Genomic DNA, 20791 nt, shown 5'->3' on the forward strand with positions numbered 1-20791 from the left:
ACAGAATTTGAAGGAGCTAATTTTGTAAATAAAATTGAAATTTTATTGTCATTATTAATTGTCAAATGAAACTTTGAAGAATTATTTCGATAAAATTAATGAAAAGAAGAAATAATTTCAAGTAGAATTCGAGTGCGAAAGATTGGCAGAAAGTAATTGAACAAGTTCGAAGAAAATTCTCCATTTATTCGAGATTAATCTTTTTTTTTTTTTTTAGATATTTTTAGAAGCACGTTTTTGAACTTGATTCTATCGCTATCCGAAACCGTCTTCCAAACGTGAAAGTAATTCACGTCTTACGTCTATCGTGCCAAGTTACACGAAATTATCCATCGAACCTGCCTTACGTGCATCTAACAATCACCCACGTTGACGCCATCGACCTCCGTATGAAATTTATTGCACGCGTATCACTTTTTATTTACGATCGTGATAAATATCGCCCCCTTTAATATCCCCTCAAGAAAGAAGAAATTTCACACGAGAAAAGTTTGATACGTACTTCTCGAATCTGAATCGGGAAAATATCCAAGTGGAAGAATCTATCCAAAGAATTTCCAAAAGGATTTCTAAAATAGAAATTTCTCTTCAAACGAACCAAAAACTTTCTAAGCGTGAAGAGAATGGCGCGGAGTAAAACAAGGACTCGAGTGAATCACTCGAGATTTCTCAATAAGAGAAGTTCTCTCGAAATTTTAAGAAGAGAAACTGACTAACTTTTATTTTTCTCTAAAAACTTCACCTACTTTTTATATTCCTGATAAGATGATCAGAGAACGAAAAAATTGGAACGAAACGGGATAATAATTTCGCGTGCACGAATAATTAAACGATCGGGTGCTTAATTAACGATCCAACAATTTAATCGTCCGAAAAAGAAAAAAAGAATTCGCATAAAAATTCCATTTAAACGGAGAAAACCGATGTAAGATTTTACTTATTGCGGTGGCGTGTCGCGTGATTCACGTTTCACGCAACGTTTGCATTTGTCTGCTCTTTGCCAACGATTCGTTGCTTAAAGTGTTTCCATGGAACATGGAGATATTTTTCTATTAAAAACACCGAGACACCATGTTTTAAAGATACATTCGTTTGTATGTCTGTTTCTCCGTTAATTACACACGAAAATTCCTTTATTTTTCCCCTCCTCGTGTGCTCTTCTTGATAGAAATTTTTCTTCTTTTTTAAAAATCTCGCGGAATTCATATTATAAAAAAGATACTTAACCGATGTTAAATTTATTCGTTCCTCAAAATGGAAGATAAACGACGGGACAATTTATTTTGAGTTTATTTGAGAGATATTTGACGAAAAGAAAATTAATTATTTTCGAGATTAAATTATTCGCGTAAGAATTATTTGTCTAAGATGATAAATGTTCTATTATACTTCGTGAACTGGAATTAAAGATATATTTTAATCTACGCTAATTTATGCATCGATTACACGCAAGAATTCGCAATTATGTAAAATAACATTTCTAGAAATCACGATGTTGGAAGAACAGAGAAAAATCGTACACAGGGAAAATTGATTCCAACTTTTTCAATTATTCAGACATGGAAAACATTCCGTTCGATATTTCCATGTTTTGATTCGATAATTAAACTAGTTGCGATTTATTGAAACAGTCGAACGTTCGATCCACAAGGTACAACGCAATTATCTAGATTAGTACCGTGTTGCACGATCTGATGTGCAATTAATAACGATGTATCCCACTTCTGACCTTCCAGAATTGGATGGGATCGATACCATACGGCGAGACAACTCCATGCTGGTTTATGTCTCCTTTTGAATACCGTACTTGCGCTAAACTCGACTCGAGGCCAATCGAATCATGCCGCCGATTTTCACCGATACTACAAGGCAAGGTTTTAACAAAAACCATTACCGCCAGTTCCAACTATAATTTAATATTATCGTTCATTGAATTATAGATATCCAAAATTGATTTAATATCGATGTATGTATGTAAACGAGACTATTATACGGGATACCTTGCAATTGAAGGATTAGAATCAAATTAAATTGTTTTATTCCGAACTTCGTCTTTGAAAAAAGATTTGGAAATTTGGAAAGTACGCGCGAATAAGCCTAATTATACACGAGAAAATAATAGAATACGAGAAATTAAAAATATAGAAAAAAATATATATTTTTTTTTAAAGAAACAATATTGCCTATATTTGATTAAATCTTCAACGTGAACGTGTCAGTGAAGTTAATTTTCAGAAAAATGAAAATTTCAACGAAAAAACTTCATTTTATATTTTTTTATTTTAATTTTATATTTATTTTTATATAGAATATTTCACCGCAAATTATCTATCACCAAAATTGACCTACTAAAATTTCATCCTGTTATTTTTTATTTGTAAAAATTACACTTTTAAATTTTTTTCCCTGTATAATCAATATCTTGAAATTTGTGTTAAATATTTTTTTTTTATCTCTAATACATTGAAATAAATATAGAAAACAATTTTATATTTTACTGTCTGATATTTATAGTTGATATTTATAGTTGTAAGATTTTCTAAAGGATCTTTTAGAAAAAGAAAATATATCAGCCTAAAACAGCAAGAGTGTTTGTTCACTATATTTTACCGGGGCATCTTTCCTATAGACGTTGCCCACGATCGATGGACTGGTAATACTTTAGTACCTGACACGCGCTCTGGAACAGGAAAACAAGAGCGAATAGTTCGCTCACTTTTTACTAAAATACGCCTCGATATTTCATACAGCTTTATCCATACATGTGATATCCAATAGATACATCTTATTTATTTTTCTAGTTACAAAAAACTGGATCCCTATCCTACAACTTATTTCATCTCTTACCCTTGCATCATGCATACGCGAAAGAAAAATGATAAACAAAAATCTAATAAATACACGAAATTTTTAAAGTTTAAAATTATCATATCTTTGTTCGATAACTATAAAGAGAGTAAGAAGTTGAGAAAAAGTTTCTACAGGGTGAACGTTCTGAGAGGTGTTGTGCAATCCCGTTTTAATATTTATAGTCTATAATTTCACGGCGAAAAAGAGAGAAAGAGAGAGAGAGAAAGAAAAATAAAAAGAGAAACTATGTTCAAAAAGCTTTTTTACATTTAATAGAATTCCCTTCTATGACTAGAAGCCACCTTTATCGTTAGTAATCCCAGAAAGCTCTCACTTCCGTTACTATATATACTCCCTCTTTCTTTTTACAATCTTTAATATACATTTTTATTACAATCAATAATATTCATTTCGCGTCAAAAATATCATAAAATCTACATCTCTTAAAAATTATATTTCACTTACTTGTATCTATTATCATTCTCTTCTTTTCTTCTTTTCTTCAAAATCCTGGAAAGAATTCTACACTTTTATAGAAGATATAGATAAGTCGTTAACTAAGTTCTATTTTTGTAGTAGGACTTTTATACTTTTTTTATACTAAAAAACTACTTTTTTTTTTACAAAAATCTCTAACTCTCTAACCATAAGTGGAATTCAACTTTTTCTATTAAGAGTAAATCTTTCAAGTTTGATTTAAATGAAGGAAAAAAAAATAATATATATAAAATAATAGATAGTTTAACAAGAAATGCTTTAAGATAAAAGATCCGAATTTGGTTAATTTAGAAAAAAAAAGTAATATTCTATTAATAAATATATTAAAATAAAAAATCTTCAGAATTTAGTTAACGACTTTCTAAGCAGGAACAAATTAATTTGTCGATATTCTCTTTTAAAGCCTAATTGATGCTCGCCTTATACGAGTATTTTATTAATTGGTGCTCGTCGTATATGCACTTATAGGGATAAAGAACCGATAAAGCTAGGGGCCGCATTGAAATTTTTCGCGCGATCGACTCGCGACATAAATATGCCTGAATTTACATTTTTATCGAATCTCGGCTCTAGCTACACGTGAAATAAAGCTATCGCATAACGTGCGAGCCACAACGAAACGATAATACCGTGGGACATGTACAGCTGTACACGGGGGTGAGCTCGAGCTTGAAATTGAGACTAAGTGGCTGTATTCCGTAAAACACGTACTCTGATATTATCATTGCACCATATATGTCGCAAATGTTATCTTTTTTTTTTTCAGAGATAACCCGTTACGCTCGTAATCGTACGTTTTAATGTTTTGGAAGTTTCGAGTATAAGAAATTGTTATATATAATGTTTTATTGGAATATAAGATGAATTTATTTATAATTACTAAATAGTATTCAAAGCCATTCGTTTGTTTTTAAGTTTCAAAAATTTTACGGAAAAAAATTTTATAAATTTTTGACTTACCACTTCATGTAGAATGTTATCTCTTTATAACTGCATCTGTTCGGTATGTAGCTTATAGTTGTATCCGTTCGATATGTCGATGATAGTCACTCTTGTTCGACACGTTCTTTTTTATAGTTGTACCCTGTATAAATATAGATATATTAATATTATATATTAATATAAATGTAAAAAAAAATAAGTATTTTATTAACTATACAACATATAAAATATGAAAAACTATTTGGAAAAGAAATAAATAAATATATGGTAAAATAGAATAAAGCGTATTGTTATAAATCACAATGAAATCCGAAAATTTTCGAAAATGACCATTGGATTTTCAAACGATAACATTTTCGAACGATAACATCTATACAGTACAGTACGTAGTGCTAAAAATCCAATAGATTTGAAAGAGGCCACCTGTTTCTAGCAACCACGAAATAATGAGCCGACAGAAATGAGAATCTTTACGTGCAAGGCTATCCACACGATCACCCTTTGTAACGTTGTTACATTAACCAAACGAATTTTCTGTGAAATTCCATTCTGCGGTTCGTCGTTATTTTACGAACCGAAAAAAAAGTTCACACAAAAAATTCTTTAACAACTTCTTTTTTCAAACGAAACTTTACAAGCAATTAATTTACAAGTAATTATTTCAAGAAAGTTCGATGAGAAAATATAATAATAAAAAAATTTTGAAAGATTAATTAAACGCATTTAATTCGAAAACTTCATAATGAGTATTGTTTGATTTACAATATGAAAATGCTTGATTTAAAAAATTTTAATATACTAATCTTATTATATATATAATCTAACCAAAAATTAATTGTACTCTTAATAAAAGTTTTACTTTATAATCTTATTTTATGTATTTCTAATCGAATTTCTAAAAGTTTTGAATGTCTTTTCTCGACACTTATATCGACATTTATATGGGAATAACCTTTTGAATAGTATTTCGCTTTTATTATCGAAAAATCTTTTATATTATATATATACGTAATATAAAAGTTAAAATTTAATTACCTGATGTGATGATCGTTGATATAAATGATATTATCTTGATCCATTGCTTCTAATCAATTAAAAAGTTTCACTAATTGCGACGCACTTTCACTGCTTGCACTTCATATGGGCACTAACAAATTTAGCAATATTTTACCCATAATTCCCTTTGCGCATTGATCGCATGCGCAGGATCGATATCAGCGCCATTTCAACGTAATAATTAATATTACGACGCAATTTATTATTACGCATCAGAAATAAGTAATACTTATTAAAGTGTTCGATTTGTACAAATTTTAACTTAATAGCTTTATTTATCGGTATTTGCAATTCGTTGTGTCTTTGAACGTGTGATAAATGATATGATGTGTGTTAATATATGTGGATGAAATGTGAAATATGAAATAATGACAAAAGAAAGTTGTTCAATTTTTATATGTGTCGTATAATCAAGTAGAATTTGAAAAGCAGATAATTTTTCCATTGCATCGTGTAAATTAATATGTAAGTACAATTAAATAAAAAATAAAAAATTGTTATAAAATAATTCGAGACGTTTGTGAAAACGTTAGGTTAGAATCAACGAAGAATTGCATGCATTGTACGTTTTTGCAATATACACGATAAAAGTAGAATACAATAATAAAATAGTTTAAAAAGAAACATAAAGAACAATGACAAAAACCAATACAAATACAAAAGAAATAACAAAAAGAAAAATTCTGGAAATGATATAGAACGAATTACATATTCATACTATACATACGCAATAAATTTTACTCGAGTAATAATATTTGGATAATAATTGTATTCCTCGCTTTTATGAATTATTTATATCATTTTTCATTATTTATATTCTTTTTTTCTTGAATATTCTATCGATGAAATTGTGAAACATCAAAAAACATAAAAATTATATTAAAATAATCTGTCATCGAATAATATATATTTTTATACTTTCAATGAATGTATATAGGATTATTAATCGAGTTTAATGCGTAGCGAAATATAACCGTTTTTTTAAAAATGGAAATCGTATTGTAATTAATCTTATTGAAAAATGATGAATATTAATTAGTTCTTATTGAAAAATGAATCACAAGGATCCTATATTAAATCGTTAATCAATAACTACCGTGATGGCAACAATGTGTCAACAATCCTATAAAATTTTATATCGTTGCACGTATTATAAATTATAACACGTTATTAATGAGCTTCATTTTTTTTTTGATGAAATTGCTTTTCTAATTTTAATTATCTCAAAATTAATAATAACATAAGGATTAAATATATTTAAAAATTTATAAGAAATATAATCTTTTATCGATTTCACAAATAATTTTTTTTTATCATGAATATTATCACGAACATTATTTTCTATTTTCTATTGATGATATTCCATATGTTTAGGTGTTTCAATGATTCGATGAGAAGTAAAAAACTGGTTCCGCGACAAATCATCTAGCACTGCTTTCCTGGGCACATTTCATATTCTCATTCGATACATCATACGTAAAGTTCACACATCACTGTCTTCATCAGTAAGTATCATTATATATTTCATTTTATCAATTATTTATTTTCAATTTTCAATTTTAATTCAAAAAAAATCATTTTAAAATTTGCATATATTCGTTTAATTAAAGAAAAAATGAATTATCTTTAAATTAACGATATTTAGTAACATGTTATCCGACTAACTAATATTATAATATGTATAAAGCCAATTATATACTCGGTGTAGCATTTTTACTATCAAAAGCTATCTATCAAAAAGCTTTTACGTGAAAAATTACAATATACATAGATATCTATCACAAGAAAGATTGGATTGTACAGAATAGTGAATAATCTATAGATTCATCGACCATTTGGTCGACCTATATCGCAAGCATTATCGTTTGATAACTTTCGGTCTTGTTCGCGGTCGAAAAATAGAATTCTGTGTCATTAAATTTATTTCACCACTATAAACGACGATTGAACTTCTAAATTCGAATATAGTACATTTATACGTCTCGAATAATTTCTTTTCTTAATTTTTAAAACTCATTCTTGGAATACTAAACAGGGTCACTAGGGTACTCTGTGAATTTTTCAAAAATTTCTTCTATTTTAAGTATACCTAAAATATTTAAATTTAAAATCAATATGGAACAATCAATAATTTTTCAATACTTGAAAATATTCAAGCACGGTGTATTCGTCCCTCTTATCCCAATAATTAAAAAATTTCAAATTTTGCGCGTTATTGAGAATCACTTTATTTTCTATCTTCGTGAACCAGATTTAATCATCAATCAGGGATCACGGAGCACGATTAAATGTCGTGAATGGACGTCTAAGAACGAGCCTTTATACCAAGAATCGATAAAATTTCTCGTGTCGGTAACGAGCGCAATTATCTTCGGACGTTCTGAAATCGAAATATCGATTATTAAGTAAAAACCTTGAGTCATACCATACCGTTGATGTCTGTCTAACCGTTCCTCTTCACGTCAAGCACACTCGCTTCTCGAGCGGCTATGAAACAGCAATAGATGTCTCGTATAAGTGGTCGCGTCTCCCAAGGATAGAAAAATGAGCAAGAAATGGAGGGATTACAAATCGCGGCGAAATCACGATATTTTATTCTTACCACGAGCCCGTGGCTGTGTGTAGAGCAATTTCTTACACATTCCAAATACATATTTCGAAATGTCATTTTCATTTAATCCGGGCAAGCTTCCAGAAAATACATTTCTCGAATTGAATAACTAGGATTGAGAACACGTTTCTTTCCATCTCGAATAGGTTCGATCGCATTGTCGAGAATTTTGCGAGGATTTTGTTTACGCACGTTGAAACAATATTATTGGTTGAGCATGGATGTCTATATCTCTGTTTGTAAGTATTGATTTAATGAAAATTTACGTAAAGCATAATAAATCATCGTATATGGAAAAAGCTCGACAAGGGTATAAAATTAATCTCCAAAGTGAATATTTTTAAGTACAATTTCGATAAGAGGAGGATAAAATTTTTTTATACACCAATGATACCAATTAATCAATTCTTTTTCCTTTCCCTCGAATCGGTTTCAATATTCTTGGATTTCTATCTTCATTATTTTTTCATTTCCAACTTCTACCCACCGACACAATTCGAATCTAGATTAGCGAGGTCTGCGGCCCACGTTTCATCCCTTCTTTCCCCCGATCATAGGGAAACGGTAAAATCGATATCGCGGTTTCTCTTGTTCAACCCCATTCGATGGTAACGCGTTAACGTTCGAACTATACTCGTGCAATGACGTAACGATACGTCAATACGTTCGTCAGCCTCGTATTCTTATCTCTCCGACTTCCTATCACGCGTTCCAAATTCCCTCGAACAACAATCGTCTCCTTCCGATTAGCTTCCAAGATTATTCCAGTCTTTCCTCTTAATACTCTATTTATGGATGTTCCCAGCGAAACCGCCACGAAACATAACATTTCCTGTAGATAGTCGCAACTGTTGCAACTTCCGATAGAGCTTATTCACGAACAGCGTTTTCAGTGTTGTAACTGCGTAAGAGAAACACACGCGACCGGAATAATTTCGCGTCTCTTTCAGGGATAACAATGGAATTTAGCAGTGTTTGTCGAATTTTTTTATTCGAGAAAAGTGATTCATGGATCAATTAACGACCCTCTGTCAAGGATAAATAGGATGGTCCTCCTCGGAGAATTCCTCTTCTTAGTACATTCTTCTTCCTTTCAGAATATATTTATCTCGAGAGTATTTCTCGAAAGTGAATAATTCGTTGGATTTTTTTTCAATGATCTTCGTTGATGATGAAACATAGGATTGTCTCGTAGAATAAAATTTTTAGTGTTTCAACGTTCTAAGATAAATCTTTCTATATACACTTATATACACTAACATAACATTGACACGAATCGATACACGAGAATAGCAGAATTAAAAATTCATTGGTACGAAGTGGCTTTATTACATTCTGAAAATCGTCAGCTGTTTTCGCTCCAACCCTCCGTATTTGCCCTCGAGTTTAACCTTCTCTCGAGCGATTGTATCGCTAATGGACGGAGTAGTTTGATCGCGTTTGAATATATCCTTTTGTCCCGTCACGATGCTTTTAACAAAGTTTCAAATATACAGGTATTTCGGTCGCGCGTTTATGAGACAGTTATTCGATACACCCACTGTATTTTTTTTTTCTTCGGCCGCGAATTTTCGAGGCTAAAAATATTAGAAATTTCACAGGTAAAAATAACCATTTTTAAACGTATGGGAAACGCCTTTCCACGTTATCCAGAAATATCTGGACACGGTGTAATGGAAAATGTCATATTTTCGCAAGAAATGCGGCAACAAAGTTGTATTTTAATCTTTTTCCCTTCTTTCTGTTCCGCTCTTTCCATTTGCGGTTCCGATACTGTTATTTCAATGAAGTTTCTCGAAGAGGCGAGACCGTTCTGAAAAGGTTTTCAACGATTGTACCCCTGTTATCACCAGGAGACTGCGTTTACATTTCATTTCATGCTTCATTAATTTTTAACGTCCCTCGAATTCGGTCGAATTGCCGCTAATAATGGGCAAATTTTCGGGGCCACATCTTACTAGATATTTCTTAGAATTATATTACGATACATTTATCGAAATTTTCGACGAATTAATAATTTTCCAATCGTAATGACTTTTGAAAAAGAAGTTTTTCAATTTTCGATATCTTTATTTTTGATACACACCATTCGAATTGCAGAGATTCTATTAGAAATTCCTAGAAATTCACGATTGAGAATTCTCGAAAATGCATTCCCAGAATTAATTTCTCGACAAAAGAGAAAAGAGAAATCGAGAGAGATGAAGAACGTCGTAAAAGCAGCAGGGATTCGTTATCGTTGGAACAAACGATAATCGTGAATGCGTGGCGGGAAAAACAATGGTAGAATAAAAAACGAAATACGTATTCCGCAGATGGTAAATTTTAACACGGGATGCAAATTCTCTTGGATCCCTGTGCAACAGAGTTTGCGGATACTCGACTCGTTCGAATCAGATGCGAATATTTCGCGGATAAGAGTTGTCGTCCCTCGTCCTTTCCGGTAAATTCAGACGACACGAACGAATACAGTTCAGTATTCCCCCGTTTTCATTATTAATATCCCTTTATGCGATTCCGTTTTATCACGTTTTGCGCGGTTAATTCAAATTTCCGCAATTAATTCGATTATACGTGGAGAAACAAGAGGAAAGTATTTTTTAGAAATGGAAAAATTGAACGAAATATGATACATCGATAAATTTCTTAACTCGACTGTTGTGGCGTAATCGAAATGTACAAGGCGTTTCCTTCAAATTATGAATTAATTTCATTTAGAATTTAAGCGAGGAAAATGTCAAGTCATATAGGATTTTCCTTGATCTTGTAACGAAGTTGTATCGAGGTATAAGAATAAAAGGAATAAAAATGTGGATTTACAAGTTATGAACTTTTAATGTAATTGAAGATTATCGGGGAGCATGTATCGATTAAAGGTAATCTGGAGATATTGAAAGTTCTTCGCAGTTAAGGAAAGCGAATTATGAAACGAAGGCTATCGTTCGAATTTTAAAAGGAGAAGATTATATTTCGAGCACGCTTTCGGGTCAGTTTAACGAAGTTCCTATTGAAATCCTTGTCCTTTAATCGGGATTGTTGGAGCGTTATTTATATGCATCGACGTCCTACGATTTTCCATTCCCACTTCGAGAATTTCTAAGAAGTTCCATTGTTCGCAAATTTCACGGTAAACTTATCTTTTTCGAAATCCAAAAGTTCGAAACTTGCAATGAAACTGCCGGCGCTGACGTACACGTCTACGTGTTCCGTGTTTTAACAGTTTACAACTTGCGATTCCGTCTCTTCTCGCCATAAAAAAATCATTCCAAGTACTCGTTCAAATTGGAAATTCACGTAACATTTAATTTAAATATTTAATTATTAATTTTCTATTTTTATCAAACATTTTTCAAAATAATTGTATTAGATTTTATAAATCGAATCCTTTCGAAAATTGAGAAATTCAACCTTGATCTTTGGAAAATTGTTTTCATAGATTTCACGTTTATCGTATATTGAAAAAATTACAATAATTCTAGACACTTGGCCTATAAAACTTTTCTCAAAGTAGTATTAGTTTTTTAAAAGGATTAAATTCTTCGTTCTTTTCTTTTTTTATATCGTGTTCGAAATATTGATATTTCCCTGTTTCGATATCTTACGTCGAATAAAATATCATGAAATATAAAAATATAGTTGTAAGTAGATTTCGTATCCGTTCCGCGTGCCGATGGAATTGTATCGAGGAGGACGTAAACTGCTTTGGCATACGTTCCACGACCGAAATACGCGGTCTTTTACTCCGATGAAACAAGATTTCTTTTTGAAGTAAATTCCTTTATCCGACTTTCATCGGGAAAACTTTCATCATCGAGCCACGGGCATGCAACCTGGCCGTGAAATCAATCGAATACATCCGTCCGATACCGGAAAATATTACCAAACCGCTCTTCGTCTGATTAAATGTTGTCGACCTAATACGAATGTATCTGCCGCGTTTGGACCAACGTTGATGGAACGATTCGAAATAAAAGGAAATTCCACGAGCCAAGATGGAATTACTCTCCGTTTCTATAAAAGAAAATTGGAAATATTATTTAAAAATTGATTTCTTGCGATTAAGAAATTGATTTAAAGAAAAAAGATTACTTTTATAATTCGATCGATAGTCTTTCGCGATATTTTACATTTTTGTCGATATTGGATATATTTTTCGAATCGATGAAATCGACTCTTCCAATATTTATTATCGTAACGGGGTACATTTGTATCTTTTTCGATTGTTCGAATATTGAAAATGTAAAAGGAGAAAGGTAAAGCCTGTCTCGACATATTTTTAGACGTAACATCATAGCGATACTCTTAAATAATTCAAACTATTCTCGATATTGGAAGAAACATGTAAAAAGTTCTTAGAGAAATTCCAAGAAAATTATCATAACCACGAGTCTCCAACGATATTTTTATAAAAACTGAGCGATACATGTGCCTGCTTAGCATGCTAGCAGCATCGTGGCCTAGAAGAATATTCCTTTTCAACATTAGTACAATTTTTACCATTTCACGTACCCTTTCCTCAAAAATATAAAAATCTAAAAATTATCTAAAAATTCTTATTTCGCTTATTACTGTGAAAAATAAAATAGAAAAATATATATATATATAAAAGTAATAAAAATCATCGTAAAATATCGTTAAAAATTTATTCTTGAATAATTCGTAATCTCTGGCGCATTCATATAAATCGAATCGTTATCGAAATAAAAACAAAAATGTCGTTGGAAACGAGGAAATTAAAAGCATGTATTTATTCGATATGATGAGACTTTATGTTGATATGCCAATACTCGCATCGTTACGTTTGTAGAACAAAGAAAGAGAATGGAAATCTGGGCTGGAAATGTTGCAAAAATTGAATAACTTTTAACGCGTCCCCTTCTTTCTCTCTACTGTTTCTTTCCTCCCCCCCTCTTTTTTTTTTATTATTTCATTGAAAATTACATTCGTACCAGGTTAGCTACCGTCTTCCGGGTTTGAATGAATAAAAGTCGAGGGAAGAGAGAAAGCTTAAATAAGAAGAAGCTTTTCGTAATGCAATAAACGTGTTTAAAACTAATTTAAGTTATACGGAAACTCACTTCCTTTTTACACTTTAATACTTATAAGCTCTTTGACTTCTCCCACCCTTCACTCTCTTCTTTGTCTCTGTCGCAATTAATTCATTCGCTATTTATTTCACCCTCGGGTGAACTCTCGGAATCGTTATCTACGTGTACGTCTTTCTCGATGGAAACGTAGATTTTTCTCATTCCTACGAAAAAAATAAAAAAGAAAAAAAGTCGTCCATATTGCATTCCATATCGAAGAGGAATTTTCAAATATACACTCGAATGCAATAATCGTATTTAAAAAAAGAAATCTTATCCATTCAACGTTCAACGAGAAACTTTCCTAAACTAAATTTTATTCAAAATTTTATTATATTCCACGAATGCAACTCCTTTTATTTACGTTCGACGTTGTTCAAGAAGAAACAGTCGCGCTTACCTTAGAGATGCGATAATTTTATTCAAAATTATATCGTTGGATAAATTTTAATTCAACGAGTTCGAAACTTTATTGACGCACGTTTACATAAATTATATTTTCGAAGTTATTTTATTTCGTTTGACCGCGTTCTTTCTCCATATTCCTCGAAGAAATGCGATTAATTTTATTAAAAATTATTCCATCCGTGGATAAATTTTAATTCAAAGAAAATCTGTATAAATTATATTTCCAAAAAGATATTTTTATTATCTTTATTTTTTTTTACTTTTTACAATCGATGCGATAAACTGCTGTTAAAATCGAGCCTCTGAGAAGAAAGAGTGGTTCTTCATAACCGGAAGAAGAAGTAGAGAATAGTTTGCGAAAGAGCGTGCTACGAGCAACCGAGGAAATTGAAAACATTCCCGAAGACAAGTCTTTTAAAAAAATTCCCATTTTATCCGTCAGCAGTTCCCTCCTCCATCCTCCCCCGTCCTCGTCGTTACGCTATCTTACCTCTTTAACTTCTCGTCTATCTATCCATTTATCCTCGTCCTCGGCGAAGAAAAGATGCTCGTTTCGTTCCTTGCTTTACTCGAAACAGAGAACAAGCTGCGCTTGACAGAACTTTGTTTTCCCTGCTATATACCTTCCTTCCTCTTCACCTTCGCATTACGTTCCCCCCTCGTCCTTTTAATCCTATTTATTCGCCTTTTGTTAACCACGCTTTCTAACTCGATTGATGCCGAAATTCATTTCCACCCGAAACTGAATTTTATCCTCTTTCCCCTCTTATTCTTTATCCTTTATCCGAAATTCGTGGTTGAATTTCCATATCTTCGACGAATGTAACTCATTTTGAGAAAAATATTATAGATTCGCGATACGATTTTTTTTTCTTTCGAAAGATACATCGATAAAGTTTTTCAAAAATCCTGATTATTGAAATATCTAAATATCAAACGAGATATCATTTTCTCTCAGCTCAATTATTTCTCCAAGGTAAATCATTCGAAATACGTTGATTCTGAAGTAAAAAAATCTAGTTTGATAATAAATGGTCAGAGAAATGGTCGATGGAAGCTTGCGGTTTCTACGAGGGCAAACTGTCTCGCACGCTCGAGACGAATCGCACTCCTGGGAAATCTCGTGTGATTTAGGTTTGCATTCTTTAAGGAAATGAAACGAGCTTGATCTCTCGTCTAAATATTTTCCAAATCGTTTAATTCGCTTCCACGAGAAACGAGTTTCTCGTGGGCATTGATACACTTGACGAGCGTTTCGAGGTTAATTGTAAAATTATTAAATCGCGATAACAATCTCCAAGAATCGAGGAATTTCCAGAATTAATAATATAAAGAAAAGAATTCTTCGTTGCCAGACAGTCAACGTATTCATACGATATTCGCAAAGGATAAAAAGAAAATTTCATCTCTCGACGTTTTCCTCTTTCTTTTGAAAAAAATCATAATTGTCAATCGGTTTCATTTCTCAAGAAAGATTATATTATCATATCTTTTATATTATTTTTCCTAGAATTGCTTTGTATAAATCCAACGACATCTAAATACAATAACGAGAACAAAAGAAAAAAGAAAGAATGAAAAAGAAAAATATCGAAGAATTTCTAGAAATACTCACAGTCATCGTTCACGCTCAACCCGTGTTTCGAAACGACAAATTCAAAGATCGTTCATCCGATGATACATATCTACCGTATTCTCCCCGGTTACACTTGTTTCCTCGAATGAAATTGTTTTCAAGACTTATCTTCTGATGTATTACCCTTTCCTTCGCCGCCCACCTTTCCCCCCGTTTTCCCCGCAAAACTCGCGAGATATACGGTGTTACGAGCCACGGATCTCACGGGTGCTCTCCCTTTAAAACGTGGATACGTGGCTCGACCTTCGACTCGGTTCCTCCTTTATTCCATTCCTCGAGTATTTATAGCGAGATCTTTCGCAGACTTCGATGGAAGCGAAACGAGTTCGAGTTTCGTCGATGACATTTATTATTCGTGCGAACGAAAAATTCTTCTCCAATCGTTTCTTTCGAATCGTTTCCTATGAAATCGTATTCAACCGGCTTGATTTATGATGTTAAATCGTGATACGTTTTTCGGATAATTTTAATTTGTCAATTAAAAATGGATAATTAAATATATTCTCTAATTTTTTCTTCTTTTACGAAGTTATACTTTTTTCAGTACCGTTTCTGAAATAATAAATGCTTCGCTCGTTTAATAAATAAAATAAATAAATTTTATTATAGAAAGAAAGAAGTACAAAAATGTACCGACTAACAAGAATATATTGCAATATCGTTTAAAGTTGGGTCAGAACAAATTTAGAACAAGTAAGTTATTCAAAAATACATATAAAATAAAGAAACGATGGAAGAAAAGAATAGATAATATATAAAATTAGAGATAAATAGAATTTTATCTCTAATAATAAGTAATTATCTGAACAATTCTAAAATATCTCTCGCGTTAAACAAACTTTTTATCGACGAAATAAAGAAATTGAACTGAAATTTTTCCTCTCTCACGAGCGAAATTCCTTCCTGATTTTCCCTATATGTATTTGATTTCGTTTTGTATTCTCCTCTCGATCGATCTCCACTTCTTCTTCGCTCACCTCTCTCCGTTTTCCTTGTAAATATTGCGTTATACCAAGTGTTCTCCGTCCAAATGGACAAATTTCTCTCCGCGGTGGAGAAAGTGCAAATCGTTTCGAAATTGTTTGCGATCTTCTCCTCTGGAAAAATCGTCTCGTCTCTCATTCTACGAAAAAAGAAAAAGGAAAGAAAAATTATTATCCTTCGAGAAATGAATAATACGAGACGTTGGTGCAATCAATGAAATTCTCGATTATGCGATCTAAAAATTTATCCGTCGCTTTTTAAATTCCAATCTGTTGTTTCAATCGATAGTCTTTGTGCCGCTTGGTGTAATTTCAATTTCAATTTTATCGGATAATCTGACTACTTGAAAATTTGAATTAATCGAATAATATAATAATAATAATCGAATTATTATTCTTTTTTTCTTTCCCTCCTCAAGGAATATATATAAGTTATAAAAACTTTGAGTTTTTCATCGTTGATTCCAATCCATAATTTTTCTCAGGGACACTGAGAATTCAGTTTTTCATTCAGTAGAAATATTATACAAAATTTACGAGGAAATTATCGCTCAAAAAATTCTCAAACTCGATACGCCCCAAAAAAACGAAACCTTCGAGTTAATGTAATTTTATTCCATTTTCTTCCCATTCGATTTCACACGTAGATCGTGGAGCAAGCGAAATGCATATTACGATTATTCGTATCACCTAGTTTAGAAAATTGCCGCAACATTCTCTCGTTCGACATTTATCAGGCGGATGATCGAGACGAATATAATCGCAGGAAAGGCGTAACAAAGGTCAGAGTGAACCGCGGGCTAAAGAGGGCAACCGCGAACTCTTTGCACGATGACGTAACAAGGAGCGCGGGGGTTGGAGAAATTTTTCCAAACTTATTATACCCTTTTTCCAACGTAACAGTTTTAAAAAGTTTTCATCTTCTATTATTTTCTATATATTTTCTTGGCCGCTGCGATTTCTTCAAATTTCTCTCTTCAACCCTTTGCCAAACCTTCCCTCCACATCCCTTACGCGTTTATTTCGCTTTCTTTGTTTCGCCTCGAATTATAATTTCCTTCGTTTTCTTTCCATTTCTGTTACTTTTTTTTCTGGATTTAATTTTTGAAATTCACCATTAAATGTGTAATCGGAATGATTAATCAGTTCGAGAATCTCGATCGTTGTATTTTTAAAAATTCAGGATGATTCGTGCAATAATTACGATTGCAATTTTTTTCACGAACAATTTGGCGAATAATTCGTTGGTTGCTTTGAAATATGTGAATAATGGAATTAAGTGTGTACTGTACTTAAAAGGATAAGGATTTCGTGGGATTAAATTAATTGACAGGTACAGGATTCAAAATTAGAATTTATAGAAGGTTGAAAAGTTTATTTTATGGATATACGATTTCGGATTATCACTCTGGAAACTGAAATCCATATATTTTATCAAATTTATTTCAGTACCGTTTCTAATGTAACGGTGAAAAGAGTTATGCAAATTAGAATTTATTCGAAAAAGTGAAGGGGAAATAATTTAAATCACAAAATACTCCCCTCGAAAATTAATCCTTCCACCGTGTTTGGCTGCACGTGACCCAATTGCATTTTCGTATTAATTTAACTATTTTCCGTTAAAATTTACCGAAATTTAGAATTATTATGATTCTATTATAATATATAATGATTTTACATTACATTATATTATTATACGACCATCCATATTCCGAGATACAAATAAATTTTCTCGTCAAATTTATCAAAGAAAAAAAGAAATATGCAATCACAATTGCCATTAAGAGATTATCATTAAACTTCACAGACGCGTGACAATAATAATTACCTCGAAACGTAATAAAAAATTAGAAATTCTGACCCAACACGAATCTATATGATGATAATACCCTCATTAATTCAGAAATAGATGAAAATTACATTTTAAAGGAGGAAAGATAAACAGATATTCAGATATCGTGCTAACTATTAAAAGATGGGCATAAAAGTTGCATCAAGCGCATCCCGAATTCGCACCATTCCTCGACCACTTGGATCCGCCCGTAATCCACCTCTCGAGAAGAAATGTCACGTAATAACCAAGTCGTTGAGGCGAAACGCGTTTCGTGACATTTCGCAGCTCGGAAATACACGATTTTCCCTCTCGACTCTGCTCGAATTGGGTCATTCACTTTCATCGATCGTCAATCGAATGCGACAACTTTCCATTCCGTTTCGAAACTTGAGAGTTTTGAAGTTGAAATTTTTCTACTTGATGGAATATTCGATGATTGGAAACATTGTTTCACGGAGATTAGGGATATTAGAGCGTAAAAGTATTTATATTAATTAGTGCACGTATTTATTAAATTAAAACGCTTTTTAATCAACATTTATCCTTGATAACGTGAGTTACCATTTTATAATAATCTTTGATCAGATCTTCGAAAAAAAAAAAACTGTAATATTAATCACAGTTTATTACCTATTCACCGAGTGGAATAAAATTCCACGAGTGAAAACATTTATCACGTCTCGTTCGATATTCGATACACGTTTAGCGATTACGAATCAGAGGGAAAAAATACAGGGTAATTCACAGTTAAAAAAAGTTACCCTTCTTATCAAAATGAAATAACATTCCAAAGCTCCGCTTATCGTTCTTCAACGACGTAATTTCTTCAACGTAATTTATCCAACGAACGATATATATTTACAATTGAGGAGAAAAAGAGGAACGTTAATATTTGATAAAGCTTAATCGTTGATAAAGCGACTTTTACCCGATAAAGGGTAAAAACGAATGCTCGTTAGGGATCGATATCGTTCGCCATTGTTTGTCGATCGACGTGGATTAATCCAGTTCCTCTGGATGTCAGTTTGACAAAGTAGTCAGGAAAAAGATCGAAGATCGAATCGGCAAAAATTTAAAGAGATGCAAATAAAAGGGTGGACGAGACTTTGATAAATTGCATCGTCGTTATATTTCCCCCTTCCTGTTTCGTTCCAGTAAAATTGCTGGACAGAGAGAAGTTGAACGAGAAACGTTACTTTATTACTTGAACATGAATCGAAGGAAGAGGAATGCGTTGTGCGGGTGCGATATGATTTTATCGAACGAGTGGAAAGAGAATATCGGGGGATGAATCCGCGAATAAAGAATACTTGGGTCTCAAGTGTTTGAGATTACGGAAGAAGGATCCTCGAGAATGGATGAATATCGAGCAAATATAGATTTTGCTTTTGATCGTAATTGGAAAACTCGCCTTTTATGACTCTTTTATTCGTAAAGTTGCTCCATCGTTCTTATCATTTATAATTTTTCGTTACACCGATCGAAAGGATGCGAGGATATCCAAAGTGTTTATCGAGAGGAAGGAAGGTAAGGAATTGATTGAAACTCGTCCATTCGGGGTTAGTGATCGCGAGTAGCCGAGGTGAGGCGGAGAAACGAGAACGGGGCTACGTAAGTTGTGGGAAACGAGAGAGAAAGGGAGAAGCAGGATCGAAGAAGGGGAGAGATGGAGCGAGAGAGAAAAATAGGGAACCGTATGGAGAGACGAAGAACACAGGGTGGAAAATCGATAGAACGACGAGGGTCGCGTACGCGCCGGTTCGAGAACGAAGGCGCAAAAGTTTCGGCTATAAAATTATGCCTGTACGAGGTTGGGACAGGTTCCGCGGGAAGAAGAACATCATGGCCGCGGCAACGGTATTAGAAACAGCCTTATCCACGGCCGAAATCGGAAAATGCCGACTTAAGCCGACTCCACGCTGTAAAAACGACGATAAGATTATCTTGGTTGATCCCGTTACGAGCGAGCCAACTTTTCGTCGTTATAAAGTCGCCAAGTATAAATTTTTCCTTTTCCTCTGTTTTTTCCCATTTTATCTTCTATCTCTCTTCTTCTTCTTTTTCTTCTTACGCTTCTTTGTGATTTATAAATTTGAAAACACGAACCTAACGAATCTTAATCTTCGCTCCTCTTCTTCTTCTTCTTCTTCTTCTTCTTTATTATATGATTCGAAAAGTGAGTTTGAAAGTTCAAATTTGATGAATTCCCGTTCTTTGCGAAAGAGAAGAGAATTTGCCCACGTTTGTCAACTTCTTTTTCTCCTTTTTCTTCTTCCTCTTTTTATTCTTTTTTTTTTTTTTAATCCATGAATTTGAAAACTTAAGGTAAATTCTCTCGGTTTAATAAAATATTTATGTAAAAAAACACATAAGAAACTATACAAAAATAATAATTGCAATTCTCTCGTCATATTAATTACATCTTTATACATATTGCATTTTTACGATTTCATAAGGGAGAATATCTCGATTCTAAAATAATAATGATATTTTTATCTATCTAAAGATAAATCGTGAATCGCAATATCTCCTACGAAAACTTTAAATTATCAGAGCCACAGAAGACTTCCTTTCCATTTAACGGTTGATATATGAGCGACACGCGGTATATCCTTAGATTTTGTTCTCTAATGAATTTTTCTTTTTTACCGCTCTTGTAGCCGCTTCAACTTTTTCATAAATATTTCTCGTTTAACGTTAAATAATTTCTCTCTTTCGACGAGAAGGAATGGAAGAAATTCAGATAGAATTTTATCTTTTTCTTGAAGCAGTAAAAAAAACATAAAAAATTCCATGAGAAATAAGTTCTTGAAGTATAATTTTAAGATTATTTATAAAACTAGGAGAATCATATTGTACTTTCACGTTTTTTTTTTTTTTTTTTTT

General features: G+C 32.5%; 2 protein-coding genes across 3 annotated transcripts in view; one reads left to right on the plus strand and one right to left on the minus strand.

The window, feature by feature from the left end:
• LOC102675593 (pre-piRNA 3'-exonuclease trimmer-like) overlaps window positions 1-5482 on the minus strand; it is an 89242-nt gene extending 83760 nt beyond the window's left edge. For both annotated transcript variants that reach the window (XM_006615628.2, XM_031510469.1), the window contains exons 1-2: window positions 5326-5482; window positions 4309-4432 (exon numbers count right to left, since the gene is read on the minus strand). The gene's annotated coding sequence lies outside the window, so the exon portion shown is untranslated. The remainder of the gene's footprint in view (window positions 1-4308; window positions 4433-5325) is intronic.
• Window positions 1-20791, plus strand: part of LOC102675043 (slit homolog 1 protein) — a 117594-nt gene that overhangs the window by 15478 nt on the left and 81325 nt on the right. The window lies entirely within an intron of this gene.

This window comes from Apis dorsata, unplaced genomic scaffold (assembly GCF_000469605.1).
Source record: "Apis dorsata unplaced genomic scaffold, Apis dorsata 1.3 scaffold_227, whole genome shotgun sequence".
Lineage (NCBI taxonomy): Eukaryota > Metazoa > Arthropoda > Insecta > Hymenoptera > Apidae > Apis > Apis dorsata.